We start from the raw sequence: 15,605 nt of genomic DNA, 5'->3' as shown, positions 1-15,605 counted from the left end.
AGGCTCAGGTGAACAGGTGTGAATATTTAACCACTTAGATCTTGGGATGCTAAGCCAGGCAAGGGCTTCTGCTCCCAATGAATAATACCTTGGTCTGCATTTCTCAGAGTCTCGGGTACCAGCTCGATCCCTGTGTGTCTCTTACTAGTTGTAGTGAAGGTGGCTAGGTGTCCATGAAACTTTGTTCCCCACCTCCCCAGTAATGCGGCTGGTGCGGAGAAGTGGCTACCCAGCCAGGCTCTTTCTATCCCAGCTTGGTGGGGACTTATGACTAATTCTAACCAATGGAATGTAAGTGGAGGGGATGTGAACGATTTCAAGGCCCATGCTTTTAAGATGTGGGTGTACCTGTTCCATACTTGCTTTTCTTTCAACAAATGAATACAGACTAGGACAAGACCCTAGGGGTGGATGTGTGTCCTTGAATCACCATAGTGAGGAGAGCCATTTGCCCCAGTGAATAAATAAATTGCTACTATACTTTTTTTGTTGGAAGAAATGAATTGCTACTATATTTGTTGCATTTGTGGGTTTGTTGCAGGTCTTTAGCCGATCTTAACCAAAACATGTATCTTATGTCTTATTCTATAGTATATCTCTATATCTCTCTTCCAAGTTCAAGTTTGTAGCTCTCAGGAATCCTTTGTCTTTTCTCCTTTTTAGCCGAGTTATCCTGATTCCTTCTAATTCTTTCTGCCTTTTGTTTTTGTTGTATGTCTTCACTCCTCTTGAGATATTTTACGGTTATGCTTTTTTTTTTTTTTGTCACACATTCTAACAGCTACTTAAACCCCATTCTGATGCACCTGTCAAATGGATGATTACCTAAATATATAAAGATCTCCTACAAATCAATAGAAAAATGGGAAAAGTATATAAATAGTATATAAAAAGTAAAAAAAAGTATATACGTAGATATATACAAATCACAGAAAAGTAAATACAAATGGTAGTTGCATAAAAAGGTACTACTTTTCTCAAAATCAGAGAAATGTGAATAACATTTCATTGAGAATTTTTTCAACCATTACCCTTGCAAAGATAGAGTATATTAATATACTTTATTGACAAGAGTGCGAGAAGAAAGGCATCCTCATGTAGAGCTGTAGGGAGTATAAATTAGCGTAAGCTCAGAGAGAGATTTGGCAATATCTTCAGAATTTCAGATGCACTTTGCATTTTGCCCTGCTATTCAATTTATAGGAACTTATCTTACAGATATTTTTATGGGTACAAATTTATGCATGGTCAAACTAATTAATTGCCGTTTCCATAATTGTAAAATATTTTAGTATAACCAAGATGTTACCATTGAGGGATTGGTTAAATAAATTATGGTATTTTCATGAATAGAAATATTAAGACCCTTAAGAAGCAGAGAGAAAGATCTTTATGCCCACATAAGGATACATTAAGGGGAAAAAAGTAGAGAATAATGTCTTTTGTACACTATTCTTTGGTTAAAAACATACATACATAAATACAAATGGTAATATAATTTATATGTACATATACATGGTCATATATTGTATATATGATTGTGTATTTATATGTATATTTGCCCATATAATATATATATATAATATTACATACTATATACACATATCCACACACATATATGTATATACACATATATAGTATACATGTATATACATACATACACATACACACACAAATTTATAGAAGATACATTTGGGAAGTTGCACAAAGACTGGTCACATTATTGGCTATATGGAGGAAAATTAGGTAGATGTGGGTGGAGGAAGGAAGGAAACTTTACTGAATATACATTTCTAATTTTGAAACACAAAAATAAGAAATCTACTCAAAAAGGAAATACAAGTATTTCCTAAAACATTTATCTTTCTGTTATAACTATTTGCTCACTAGAGTCATTATTTGGGCTGGGACATTGGTGCTCAAACATTTTGAGAATTATGGTCATTTTTAAGGATCTGCCGAGATCCACAGATGAAAAATGTACAGAATATTATATTCAGTTCCAGGGTATCCACGGACCTCTTCAGCTCAGTTACCAACTCCCAGTTAATAACTCCTGTTTAAAACAAACAAAACAAAACATGTAAACAATGAAGGGCAAATGAGAAGACCTATTTCTCTTCTCTCTCTCTTAGAAACTGTGTCCCACCATGTTTATCTCATTGTTCTTTGTTTTTGAACACCTACCCTTTTTATATCTAATTTTCTGGATTTCTTTTAAAAAAGAAGCCTTACAAAATTACACTAGTTCTGTGATTACATTTTAAAAAAGACTTTCCCTTAATTTCCTACCTCTTCTTGAGAATTGATTTCCCTTTGATACACATTCAGAAACACACTTTTGCTCACCCCCAGGGCTCACTTTTGAACAACTGTTCTTTTTCCTGTCCTTGAACTCATTTAGTATAAGCCCTGTGTTCCTTTCCTTTGTTATTAAGCATACTTCCTGGAATCCACATTTGGAAAGAATTTTCTTTTTTTTTTATTAAAATTTTTAAAAAATATTTATTTAGTTTTGAGAGAGAGAGACAGGGAGCATGAGCAAGCAGGGGAGGGGCAGAGAGAGAGGGAGAAACAGAATCTGAAGCAGGCTCCGGGCTCTGAGCTGTCAGCACAGAGCAGGACTTGAGGCTGAACTCAAGAACCCTGAGATCATGACCTGAGCTGAAGTCCCACGCTTAACTGACTGAGTCACCCAGGTGCCCCTGGAAAGAAGTTTCTTACAATGAAGAAGTTTCTGTGATAGAAAAAAACCTAGCATGGAACTAGCACACAGTAGGTGCTCAATAAATGTCTTTCAGCACACCGTGCTTCAGAATGTTGCATGGCCTCAGCCTGCCTACAGTGTTGCCCACCTCCTTTCCTGAGATGGGTGCATTCAGTCCACACTGATACCAGGGTAAATAGAACCTGAAGCCCAAGGCCTGACAAGTGGGAGAGCATTACTCTGACTCACCTCATATACCACCTCCCACTTGGGTACTCTTCATTCCGGTGCTCCACCCAGATCTCCCCTTCCCATGAGGCATCTGTTCCTCTAGATACTTGGAATGATGCCTAGTGATGGCACTCAGTTGAGTGCCTTCCCCAAGAATTACATTTGGCTGAGGGGAGCCTCCTCCCTAAAGACTAGAACCCTTTCCTTGGGACAGTCCAATGACTGCACCATGCAAGATCTACAAATGGCCGGCTCCTTACCTCAGTTCATGGTAACTGGGAAAATCTTTCCGAGCTCTAGAGTGCTTTGTGGCATGGGCTGAGGCTGCTGTTGCAACTTGAAGACAGCCCAACTCCTCCCTCTGCCCAGCCAAGCTTCCCTCCCTTCCCCCCTGATGCTGTCTCAAGAGCCCTCTGCCACAACCACCTGCACCTAATTCTCCATCTCAGAGTCTCTTTCCTAGGGAATGCAGAACTCTAAAACTCTCAGACATCGAGCCGTTCTGGAAAATGGCTTCTGATAGCTAATACTGCAATGACCATCAATTGTTGTTACCAGCATAGCATCCTTACCCCCCTTCTCATATCAGCCTCTACATTTTCCTCAGGGTATGCCTACCACCCTTCCTCTCCACCCTTGGAGCTGAGCCCACCCCACTCCAGCCTGCCATGGGGGAAGGGGAGTGATCTATCCCTAGCCAATCAGAGCAGCACATTGCCTTGGCCACTGTGATTGGCTGGGGATGGCACATGACCCCAGCTGGGCCAATAAGAATCCTCCTCAGGATTTATGCTTCAACCATTGAGGCAACAAAACAAAACAAAACAAAACAAAACAAAAAAATCTTTGTCCTGGAGTGATGAACTGACTGGATAAAAGAGGATTTCAGAGGAAAGCAGGATGAAAAGATGAAGATCATTGATGACATCATTTGACCACCTGAACCCATATTTCTCAACGCAGATCAACTATGAAGTTTCCCATGGGGAGTTAATGTATTTTCTTATTTAAGCTCATTTCAGTTGGGTTTCTCTTGAGACCAAGAGTCGTGTCTGATCCAGAGGGTTTATCTTTTAATTTCCCTCAATTACTAACAACAACAACGATGATGAAACATTTCAAGTTAGATTTTTTCTAAGATGAATCGTTTCCTGCTTCTTAAGCAGAGCTCCGGAACTTGACTTTTTCCTGAATGCCTCTGGGACATTCCTTGTCATACCTCTGGCATCTTTACACTGATGCCCAAAGGGCTACCTTGAGGGCTTGCACCTGTAGGGCTTGGTGTAGAGGGCTTATTAAGGTCTCATGTCTAATCACTTTGAATTGAAAATCTCTCTCATGACTGCCAGGCTGTTGTCTTTGCCGTTTCTCTCTGCTGTCACTATCATTGCTTCTAGCAACCCCTCTCCTCCTCCTTAATTGCAGCTTTGACTTAGAGATCTGATCACTGAGTTCATTTGAATTGTGTGTAAAGTAAGTGAATGGAGGTTTTGAGCAAATGCCTGGCAGACTCTCCTATGCCTTAGGTGTGTAAAATTTTGATATGTAGACACTGGATATTAAATATGGCCATTCAGTTGCATTTTATGATTTTTATACTTGTCCTGATATATGTTTCCATTCAGGAAATGTATGTATGGGCTAGGAGACGTCCCTCCAAATAGGCAAGATGTGATATTTGTCCATGCAACCAGAAAACTTGGATGGTATAGGATGACCTCCGTCTGGAATATTGTTCTGTCCTGAACATAAGATTCTCAAAGGAATTCATTCCACATGAAGCAGTGACTTTCTGAATCAAGAAAACTAGAAGGAAGCTTACTGTAAAAGAGTCCATGCATACGCACATGCAAACCCACAATTGGCATTTATGCCAAGTGATTTGTCACTTCAATTGGCATATCATATGCCATCCTAGTTACTGATATTCCTGGGTAATCTGTACGTGTCCAGAGATGAAAGTGGAATTGCTAGCATTAAGTTGATTTCTCAATTTAATTCCAGTTGTTTTTATCTCATGAACTTGACTTAGAGCAGCCAGAATATGATGCACTGACTTCTGCTAGCACCAATGACAGAGTCTGAGAGCCCGTAAGTGGAAAGAGGCACACAGACTGGGAAAGGAGAAATTTGCTTCCGTGTTCCCCGGTCTCTGGAGAGCAAAGAGCAATTGTAGAAGGGAGGAAAATCTTCCCAAGAAAGGAGGAAATCTGACAGCCCCAGATAGTCAAACATCCTCAATTAGCATGAAAATGACATGCTTTATTTTTGCACAAAGCGAACTAGTTTTGCCAATCACTTCAGCTCCTCTTTATCGCTTTTGAGTATGTTTATTTTGACGGCTTTTTATTTATTCCTTTTTTTTTTCCCCGTGGCACGTCAGAAATATGGCCCCTTCTGGAGACAGTGCACAACTTGATGCTTTCCACCGCCCTTCCAATCAGGAGTAACTATAGCTGTCGGGGGAGCACTGAAAAAATGTCAATTAGCTATAAAAGTTCCACAAACAAGCATTATGTCTTCCTCTTACGAGTCCCTGGGTGCAGCTCAAAATTGAGCAATAATGTCCACAGTTAAAAATGGCTGTTGGGGGCCCCAGCACTCTCTTTTCCCATTAATAATTGCTTGGCGCGGGTGCTGGCGTCACTGCCTGTGCCCGGTGGAGCCCAGGCAACCGAAGGGTGTGTCAGCTAAGAAGAGCTACAGCTCCCATCACAATCACGGCGCGGAGGAGTGACCCCGAGTCCCTCCATGCGCATCCCACGTGGCAATTAATCCTCGGGGGAATGGGGACTTGAGCCACGTCTCGTCTCACGGCCGGTTATTCTTGCAGCTGTGCAAGCGCCGGCCGCCGCTTCCTGCCCATGTCTCGGAATCACATCAGGATTGCTCTGGCTCCGAGGGAGAATAAGGGAGCAGTCCGCCTTCTGGTGTCACTCTCTGTGATTGTCCAGGCGCCAGCCCACATGGCCTTTATTTATAGAATGCGTGCTGTCCTCTAGGCTAGAAGGCAAAGCAAGTCTCTTCCACAAGTGAAACCAGGCACGTGGGGCCAGTGGATGTGGCCTGTCTTGACATGTGAAGTGTACTGAAACCTTATTTATGAAAACAGGCAGCTGGCCCAAGCGCTGTGGTTTGTCAGTTTGATTTTTTTTTTTAATGTTGCATTACAATATTATTTATCTTGACTATTGAGGTTTTTGACACCCCCTTAAATCTTGTGCCTGCGGTCAGTGACTTACTCTCTTCACCCCACTCCCAGCTCTGCCTTTTAGCCAGAGAACAAGTGGATGTGGGTCCTGCTACAAGGGCTTGCCTGTGTGTTTCGAGGAAAGGACTATCCCGTTTAGCAGAGTTGGGGAAGAAAAATCCAACAGTGCTGTGCATGGAAGTGGCATCTGGAAAGAGCACGAGGACAGAGCCTGGTTTCAATTCTTGCTCTGTGGCTGTGTGACCTTCAGCAAATGATCCAACTTCTCTGAGCCTCAGGCTTTTCATCTACAAAGCTGAAATAATAATATCAACCTTGGAGTATGGCTATGAAGATTAAATGAGATATGTATATCAAGTGGCTGGCACTTGATAAATGGCGCTTTGCCACATGTTTGCAGAGCGAATAATCAATGCCAAAAATGTTGGTCAAAGGACGGGAGGATTTTATACGGTCAGATTGCCTTCAGCTGGACCTTTTTTGTCATTTCATATTCTACATCAACTTTTCATGATTTCTGCCTACGTTTACGTTCTATGCTAGACCCAAGGGTAGGATTAATACATAAATCTTTTCCATATTTCCCATTATGCTTTGGGCAAGCATCTGATAAGTATTTGTTGCATGAATGGAAAGCAAGGTTATTAGCGAACAATGGTATGAGTAGATATAAAACCAGCGAGTGTGGTTCTGCATAGGTGACCTGAGCCATTTACAACACTGTCAGCTACAGGACCCTTAGGAGGGTTGGACTCAAAGGAGGTAAATTCAGGGACCTTGAAAGTTACAGTGACCCAGTGATTCCCAATGGAGGGTCATATGCATAGATCATTGCCCGGGTCCTTGTCCCTCCAAGTGGGGGGGGGGGGGTGGCAAGGAGAAGAGAATTTAATGATTTTGCTGTTCCCAGGGTTGGTCCATGGAGATTCAGTTCATTCGTAACCTGCTCAAGAGTCAGAAAGTTCTGAGTTATCAGGGAAAGACTCTGCTGGGGGTTTTTTAGGTAAAAGATGTCAAGAGGGAAGCCTGTAAGTTGGTGACCATGTGATTTATCATTAAGCTGGGGTAATTTTGGAAGTTAAAGGGGATGCTGCTATAATTATACTGAAATGAAAGATACCAACCCAGGCTGTTCTGGGCAAAGCGGGACACACATTCACTCTCCTTCTAAGGCAAACACGCAAAGAGTCTCCTGCTCAGTGTTGGAAAGAATAAAGTCATCTGCGCCTCTGCCTGGTGGGCAGCACTGGTTCCTTTTGCAAGGCGGGCTGCCGCATGCCTGCCCTTTGCAGCCCACTGCTGTCAGTGATTGGACAATTGTGCCTCTGTGTCCTCTCCTTCACCAGAGGCCCGGGTCCCCGAGAGTGGTTACGCACCTATGGATGGGGGCTGGCTCTCCTGTTGCACTTGTGATCTCTGTTTGAAAGAGTGATGTATTGCAAGAGCCTGAAAAACAGAATCAGAAGTGAAGAGGCCCGCAAAAGCAGAATGCCAAAGAGGTGAACGGCGTGGGATGCCCAATTATCTTCTAGATGAAAGACTGGTGTAAGACCCGGAAAGGATGGTAGATAATCACCAAGTCTAACATGTCACCTACTGGCCTCCCCCTCCACCCAATTTACTGTGGAGGAGGGTAAAATCAAGAGAGTAAAATAAAGTGCTCAGGCTTATGAATTCCTTCAAATTCATGGCTCTGGCCCACACGTGCTCCATGGATTCCAGACGCAAATATGCCACGGCTTCCTCGACATCTCTGCTGATGGAAATATTAGACTCAACGTGTCCAGGCAGGGCCCCTGATCTTTCGACACACCTGAGCGCCCTGCCCACCCCCTTCTCTCCACCCAGCAAGCCCTCCCTGTCAGTCATTCAGACCCCACATCTTGGGGTTACTTGTGACTCTTCGCGTCTTCCTACTGTGTCACATTTAATCTGTTAGAAAATACCATTCAGAATACATCACTGTCTGACCGCTGTCGCTACCTGTTTCAAACCTCCAGTGTCTCTCACCTGGGCTGTTACTGTTATTGCCTCCTAACTGCTTCCACTCATACCCGCCTACGGTCTTTTTGCCACCGAAGAGTCGGATGAATCCTTTTAAACCCTGTCCGTCCGTGTCATTCCTCTGCTCAAAAATCCCAAATCCGTCTTCCATCTCCTGCAGATTAAAAGCTGAAATCCTTACTCTGCCCTGCAAAGCCCCGCACAAACTTCACTCACCCCCGTACCCGCTCAGTCTCATCTTCTAAAGACACTCCCTTGTTCACATAGCTACAGCTATTCTGCACCCCCCCTTCTGCTCCTCAAATAAACCAGTCATACCCCTGCCTCAGGCCCTTTGCATTGGCCGTTTTCATGTGCCTAGAATACTCTTCCCACCTAGCTAACTCCCTCTCTGCCTTTAAGTCTTTGCTCAAATGTCAGCTTGTATTAAACTGCTACACCCTGTTCCTTTTCCTGTTTTGTTTTTCTGCGTAGCATCTATCACCTTCTCATATACAGTAAAACCTTGGATTGCAAACGGCTGTTCTGTGAGTGTACTGCAAGACGAGCAAACATTTCTAATAAATTTTAACGTTTATTCGTTCTTGAAAGACAGAGAGACAGAGCGCGAGTGGGGGAGGGGCAGAAAGAGGGAGGGAGACACAGACTCTGAAGCAGGCTCCAGGCTCTGAGCTGTGACAGAGCCTGACACGCGGGGCTCAAACCACAAACTGTGAGATCATGACCTGCACTGAAGTCGGATGCTTAACATACTGAGCCACCCAGGCACCCCCATTTCTAATAAATTTTAATTTGATGAGCAAGTGGTGTCTTGCGATACAAGTAGCACGTGACGCCGAATGTCACATGATCACAACTGAGTCAGTGGTTCTTGCAATCCGCTTTGATATACAAGTGCTTTGGATTACAAGCATGTTTCTGGAATGAATTAGATTCGCAAACCAAGGCTTTACTCCACCCTGTATTTTACTTCTTATTTTCCATTTACTGTTTGTCTCCTCTGAGTGGAATATAAGCCCCCTGAAGGTAGGAATGTGTGTCTCATTCCCTGCTGTCATCTCAGAGCAGGTATCTGGCACAAAGTAGGAATTCAGTGAATATTTTCTGACTGAATGAATTCTGCTCTTCGCCAAATGCCTAACATGTGTCAGGTGTGTACTCAGTATATCAAGATGTTCACAGCAGGATCTTCCTCTTAACATGATCCTGAGGTTTTGGGATGGAGGTACAGCCAACCCCAGTGGGATGTAGTGATGATGCATAGCAGTGGTAAGGATGTAGCCGTCACCGTCTCCTGTTCTACCATGGGATTAAAACAGGCAACGTTTCCCCAGAGCAGGTGATGCTGGGACTGGAATTTGACAAGCAAGTGGAATTTCACCAGGCAGTGAAGCAGGGTGGCAGAGGTGTCCCTCACGTCTCAGCAGGTTTCCACTCTGCATACTGATTCAGAGGACAAGGCTTGGTACCAGGGAAATAGGGATAAGGGATTATTTGTGATAGTCACGTTTCTCAGACAACATTTTCTTCTTGACAGACAGAGGATGATCTGACCACTTCCCAGGACGCTCGAGTCACCCAAGTGATCCAGTTGGCTCACCTGCTGCTGAGATGAAAAACAATTTTCCTGGAGAGCAACCTGGGCAGGTGACCTTACAGCACCAGAGCCACTGCACTGATCACCGTCCACTGAAATCATTGGCTGAGATGTAAGGACGCCCTGCTTTGTCCACAAAGCCTTTTCAGAGCACAATGTGGTCCTGTATCCAATTTCCCCTGGGCTCTCAGGAAGCAGTGGCTCGTAAAGGGCCTTTGGTTTGTGATTTCTTAAGAGAATCTCCTTTGAAGCCAAAGATATGTCTGTTTTGGTTGAGTCCAGATTCTCTCTGAGGAATAAAAAGACCAGCACATATGTGATGTTTGTGAACTACTTCTGTGGCATCACTGAGAGAGAGAGAGAGAGCATGCATTGAAGCACTGGGCAGGTGCTGCTTTCTGGCTCGGGGGCCTGTGTGACCGCAAGATTGTTCCAGATTCCACCATTGCCTGTCTGGGTAGGTTTGATCATTCTGAAGGGATCAGTAATATATCGGTTAACTATTTCTCTGTAACGTATCACTGCTGCACTTGGTGGCCTAGACCAGCAAGAAATCCCTTCTCCCAATTTTGGATCGATCCTCTGCCAATTTTGTCTGAAACAGCTCATGAGACTGCATCCAGCTGGAAAAGCAGGTTGGCTGGAGCAGGGCTAAGCTGGGATGGCTGGAACGTCCTACCATGTGGTCTTTCATTCCAGAGTCTTTCCAGTGGGAGTCTTCCTGGCATGATGGTCTCAGGATAGCATCCCCAGGAGGCAAGTCCCAATACATGTAGCACTTAGCAAGGGCTTACATCTTGTGGACTTGGCCCAAACAAGTCTCATGGGCAATCTCAGAGTCAAGTGTGGGAGAGGAACCACACACAGGGATACTGTGAGGTGTGGTTTGTTGGGCCATGACTATAACCATCTTGCACAAAAGGAAAGACGAGATCGCCAGCCACGCCCTCCTAGTCCAGGTCCTGTATCTCTTCTCTTCTGCCTGTTGATGTCTTACCGTTCCTACCACAGTCCTGTGTGTGCTGCTGGCCATGCTGCTAGACTATGGAACCAGGCAGCACCTAGGCCAACATGTACATCCTTAGCCTATTACCTCCAGTGAAGTTTTTAGGAAGGCAGGCCCTGCTTCCAGCTCTAATTCTGACCCTGAGCACCCAGAGCGATTCTAAATACACGCAGATATCCCTTCTTCCCCTGGAGTCAGAGGTAGCATTCTGCACCACAAAAAAGAGACCCCCGTTGGAGTTTGCCTCAGAGTCTGATGGGACAATGCCCCCCAACTTCCATGCACAGATGATGTCTCCAAACAGCAGGTCTCTCCTCTGTCATAGTCATCTCTAAGACTTAGAGTCTCTAAAGACCTCCCTCCTGGTATTTGCGCTCTTGTGTGACCCTCTTCATTTGAGTGGGAGCTGGCTTACTGACAACAGAATGTGGCAAAGTAATGTGACTTGACTCCTGAGAATAGATTATAAAAAGACTGAGGTCTCTATCTTGGGTACTGTCTTGCGCTCTCTTGGGTCCCTTACTCTAGGAGAATCTGGCCACCAGTTGGTGAGGCAGTCCTGTGCAAAGGCCCACATCAGTGAACCTGAAAGTTGATCTTCTGATGTGTCTTACCAATAAGACACTCATGTGAGTGAGTGAGCTCAGAGGTTGTCCTTCTCAGGCCGATTCTTGAGATGACTCAGCCCCAGCTGACAACCTTAGTACAGCCTGTGAGAGAGCCTGAGTCAGAACCACAAAGCCAAGATGCTCCTGGATCCCCAATCCACAGGAACTGGGAAATTACATGTGTTTGCTGTTTCTAGCTGCTACATCTGGGCCCATTTGTTACACAGCAGTAGGTAACTAATACACAATCATATCCTCACTTTCGGACACAGCCTTTGTAAAAATGTGCAGAGCTCAGAACTCCCACCCCCACCCCGGACAGTGAGTACAACACTAGCTGAGGCAAGAAGGAGGAGAAACAGGGAGGGAGTAAGAAGTAGTGAAGATGTTTTTGTTGCCCCCCCCCTCCCCCCCCGGAACCACTTGTCCCTACTTTCCTTCCCTTTGTGTTGTGGTCTTTCAGAATGATCATCCAAGCAGAAAACAGTCTTCTCAGGGTTAAGATGATAGCAACAAGTAATTTAATACTTTGTTTTGATTGGATTAGTGGTAAAGGCAATGCCTAGTCTCTAGCTGAGACAAGGACAGTTTAGCTGTATAAATTAAATCTCTTTAGCATCATTGGTTTGAACAGCCTACTTATCTTTGCTCCAGATGCTCGATACATTTTTGCTTCTGTTATTCTGGGGTGGGAGGGGAAGCAAAAATGAATTCTCTTTTCTTAGGTAAGAGGACTGATCCCCTGTTCCTACCCCCCATGACTACTGCAGCACATATGGTTTACAGCCACTGAGAATAGTAATGGGTCTGCCTGACTTGGGTGAGCACCGGAGCAGAAATTCTCCCTCCTTTAACACTTTGGCTCAGCGAGGCAGGCCAAGCCCTATAATCATCATTGATTATCTCATTCGGCGTGACTCCTGGGAAATCTTGGGTGAAAGCAAATTGAATTGGATATTTGCTGCCACTCTTGTAAAAGGAGCCCATCTTAGATTAATTTCAGGCATGATAGCAGCCTAGAAAATGAGGTCCCAGAGTAGTGTGGCTAAGGGGGCTGTCTGGCACTGTGAGAAAATGCAGCTCTTGTGAGCTGATGTATGTAAAGGCTTAATAGCAAAGCACAATCTTTTAACATAGAGGATTAGTCACAGAGGGGAGGCCCCTTCATAGATGAGCTCTCCCGGCTGGCACATGGAAAAGGCTGATTGTTAAAAAAGATTAATTAAATAAAGCCCATGCTGCATTGTTTCTGTGGGTGTCTTAGGCCCCCTAGGGAGAGAGGGCTGCCCCAGGTCTCTCGGGGTAGGCTCTTAGACATAAAGGGGAAAGAGTCCTTTTGTGGACTTTGGTTCATTCCACGCAATCCCTAGCCGTTAGTGGGGGAAGATGAATAGGCAAAACTTAAAAAGGCCAAGGGTTTATTTAATGAGAGGGGAGGATTGGGGCTGGCACGTCCTGCTGGAGGCCCAGTGGCACTGCACTGCTGGGAGACAGAGTAGCACTCACACTTGAGCCCTCAGGCACCTGCCTTGCTCGGAAACACCCTGCCTGGCAGGAAGTGGGTCCTTTCTGAGTCTAGCAGAGGAGATTCCAAAAGGGCAGTGGTCATGAGATTGGGTGACAGACATGGTGCCAACTAAACAAAGCCAATGATGTGAAATCAGCCCATAGGCACCAATGAGGCCGGCAAGCAGAGCTCATGGGCATCCCCAAGCAGAGCAAACAGGACTCTGGCTGTGAACTTGGGAAGATTTTATGGGCAATACTTGAGCAACAATAATAACAATGACACTAACACAAACTATTTATCAAGTGCCTTCTGTATGTCAGGATATTGAGATGTATCTCTCTATTTTGATATATGGGTATAGGTATAGACATAGATATAGATAAATAATGGCCCAGCAAGTAAGTATAATTTGTGGTGAAAAATATGGGTACTCCACCAAGGTCGCCTTGGGTCCCTTTTCACCCATTTTGGGGATGCTCTTGCTCCAACAGTAAGTACAGATGGCTACTTTTCATAGGATTTCTCCTCCGCTGGTAGAACTTGCTTTGCAGAGAGGGAGGTGCCTCAGTTTTTATATCCACTCTCCTTCCAACAGCTCTTAACAAATGACTAACAGGTGCAGACGTACAAAACACCTCTGGGTAAGGCCGACTCGGAGGCATGATTTGCAGCCCACAGTACTCTTCAGGATCAGGCTGAGGCTGCCCTTTGCAGGACTTTTGCCTGAGATCAGTCTCCTGTTTGGCCCCTCCTTTTTTCTCTCCTCTTCCCCTGCTCAATCTCCAGCTTCCTCTGGCAGTGCTTCCTGACTAATACAAATCTTCATCTTGGGATCTGTTTCTGGGAAACCGAACTTAAGGCATCACCCCTGATTTTTAAGTTAGAAGCTGAAGCTGATGATGAGGTGAAGTCACGAGCTTGCGCGTAGTGACACAAGTAAGTTTACAACCAATCCCATCTGACTCCAGAGTCCATGCTTTTCACATCTCCCACAAAAGCCCATTTCCAAGAGGAAGTTTTTCCTGCAGAAACATGAGAAAAGCTCATGCTTATTATCATACTTTAGTTCCCTGCTAGGAGTGTTTCTTGCCCCTGGGACCAAGAGTTGGTCAAGGTCAAGACACGGCTAGCAGCAACTGCCTTGTAGGTGGATTTGTGATTTCTTCTACGCCCAGATTATCTGCCGTGCCAATAGCTGTGGGATATATTGCAGTGTTGTGTCACTATTTTGTGTTCATTTCCTTTGAAAGCCAGCCAGGCAACTGCAATCATGGTCCTGCTGTTGCTACCTGCCTTCGAAAGAGCTAGTCAGGCCCAAGGGGAGATAAACTTCAGCAGCCTAACAGAGTCCAAGTGCTGGCCTTGGTGCCAAAGAAATTACCTAAAGTTGGAGAAGGAAGAACAGGATGGCAAAAAGACAGGCAGAGGCTGTCAACTTTTGACTCGGAAATGCAAGGACCAAAATTCTAGCTTATAAACTAGACGAGTAGCTTCAGACAAATTTCTTAACTTCCCTAGCCCTCAAGTCCTCATCAGCAAAATGGGAATTCTAATTGTCCTTAGTTTATAGAATCGCTGAGACTTTTGGATGAACTAATGTGTGCAAAGGACCTACTGCAAGGATTGGTGTATGGTCAGTATTCGATCGTTGTACCTATGCTTTAATTCATAGTTTAGTTGCAAATAGTTTTTCCTCATTTTAAGTAGGAGGGAATGGTCAGGAGATTGTATAAAATACAGCTAGCATGTCAGTGTATATCAGTGAATACTCAAACCCCGGCAAACTGTTCACTAAACGGGTCTTGTTTTGTGCCTATAATCAGGGAGAGGTAAGGGAAGACCCGTATTATAAAAGCTCCATTTTCTCATAGGAGCAGTGTCTTCCACAGCCCATTCAATGATCACAGCACAATATAGAGAGCCCATGACTGTGAATTTTTATATTCTGGAGGAGTTCTGTAAACTTCAGACTAACAGATAAATAGTTAAGTGTAGACAGAAATTGCTTGGTTGTTGGCTTGAGGACCACTCAAGTTAATTTCCTACAAGTGTCCAAGTGGCCCTATTTTCCAGGGGACCATTGCTTCTGGTTGTGATCTCAAACAGAGGCCTGAACAATGTTTATTTAGGTTCATAGTATGTCTACCAGAAATGTGCTTTATTCACCATGACTGCAATGATGCCGCAGAACAAACATTAAAACGTCGGTTGGCTACATCAGACAGAGGTTGATGTTTTATGCTTGTGTGACCTCGGATTGGATGGAAGCTCTACTTCAAGGTATGGGTTTGGTCCAGGTCTGCTTATGTGTCTGCCTTCTGGGGCCCACACTGAAGGGGCAGCGGCTCCCTGGGCTCACTTTGCTCGTGGCACTCACAGGCCAAACCATGCCAGCACCTTTAAAGCCTCTGCATGTACGCACCTGCTAAGATTACATTGGCTGAAGCAATCGCTGGACCAAGCCCCAAACCAAGTAGCTGAGGAAATATACTCTGTCCAGCGTAGGGGGAGGGTGTCCAAAGTCACACGACAAAGCACGTGGATGAATAATTTTATAGTGGGAGAGGGAATGAAAGAGTGTGACAACAATCTAATCTAACACGTCAGAATAATGAGATATCACACTGGACTCAGAACAAGGACAGAAGACAGAAACAATCAAAGAGAGATCAGAGTGTTAGCTTAGGTGCTCTGAGCATTTGCTATGTAGTTGGTAGAAAACACGCTGAAA

At 44.6% G+C, this 15,605-nt stretch overlaps 1 long non-coding RNA gene across 1 annotated transcript; it reads left to right on the top strand.

The window, feature by feature from the left end:
* Window positions 1–5,696: 5,696 nt before the first annotated feature.
* Window positions 5,697–10,065, top strand: LOC121012013 (uncharacterized). Its single transcript, XR_005781914.1, has 2 exons — window positions 5,697–6,911; window positions 9,691–10,065. It is a non-coding gene; the product is annotated as an uncharacterized LOC121012013 (long non-coding RNA).
* Window positions 10,066–15,605: the final 5,540 nt, after the last annotated feature.

The sequence above is a fragment of the Herpailurus yagouaroundi genome, unplaced genomic scaffold, assembly GCF_014898765.1.
Source record: "Herpailurus yagouaroundi ecotype Mexico unplaced genomic scaffold, PumYag 196, whole genome shotgun sequence".
NCBI lineage: Eukaryota > Metazoa > Chordata > Mammalia > Carnivora > Felidae > Herpailurus > Herpailurus yagouaroundi.
This window is presented reverse-complemented; position numbering and strand designations above follow the sequence as displayed.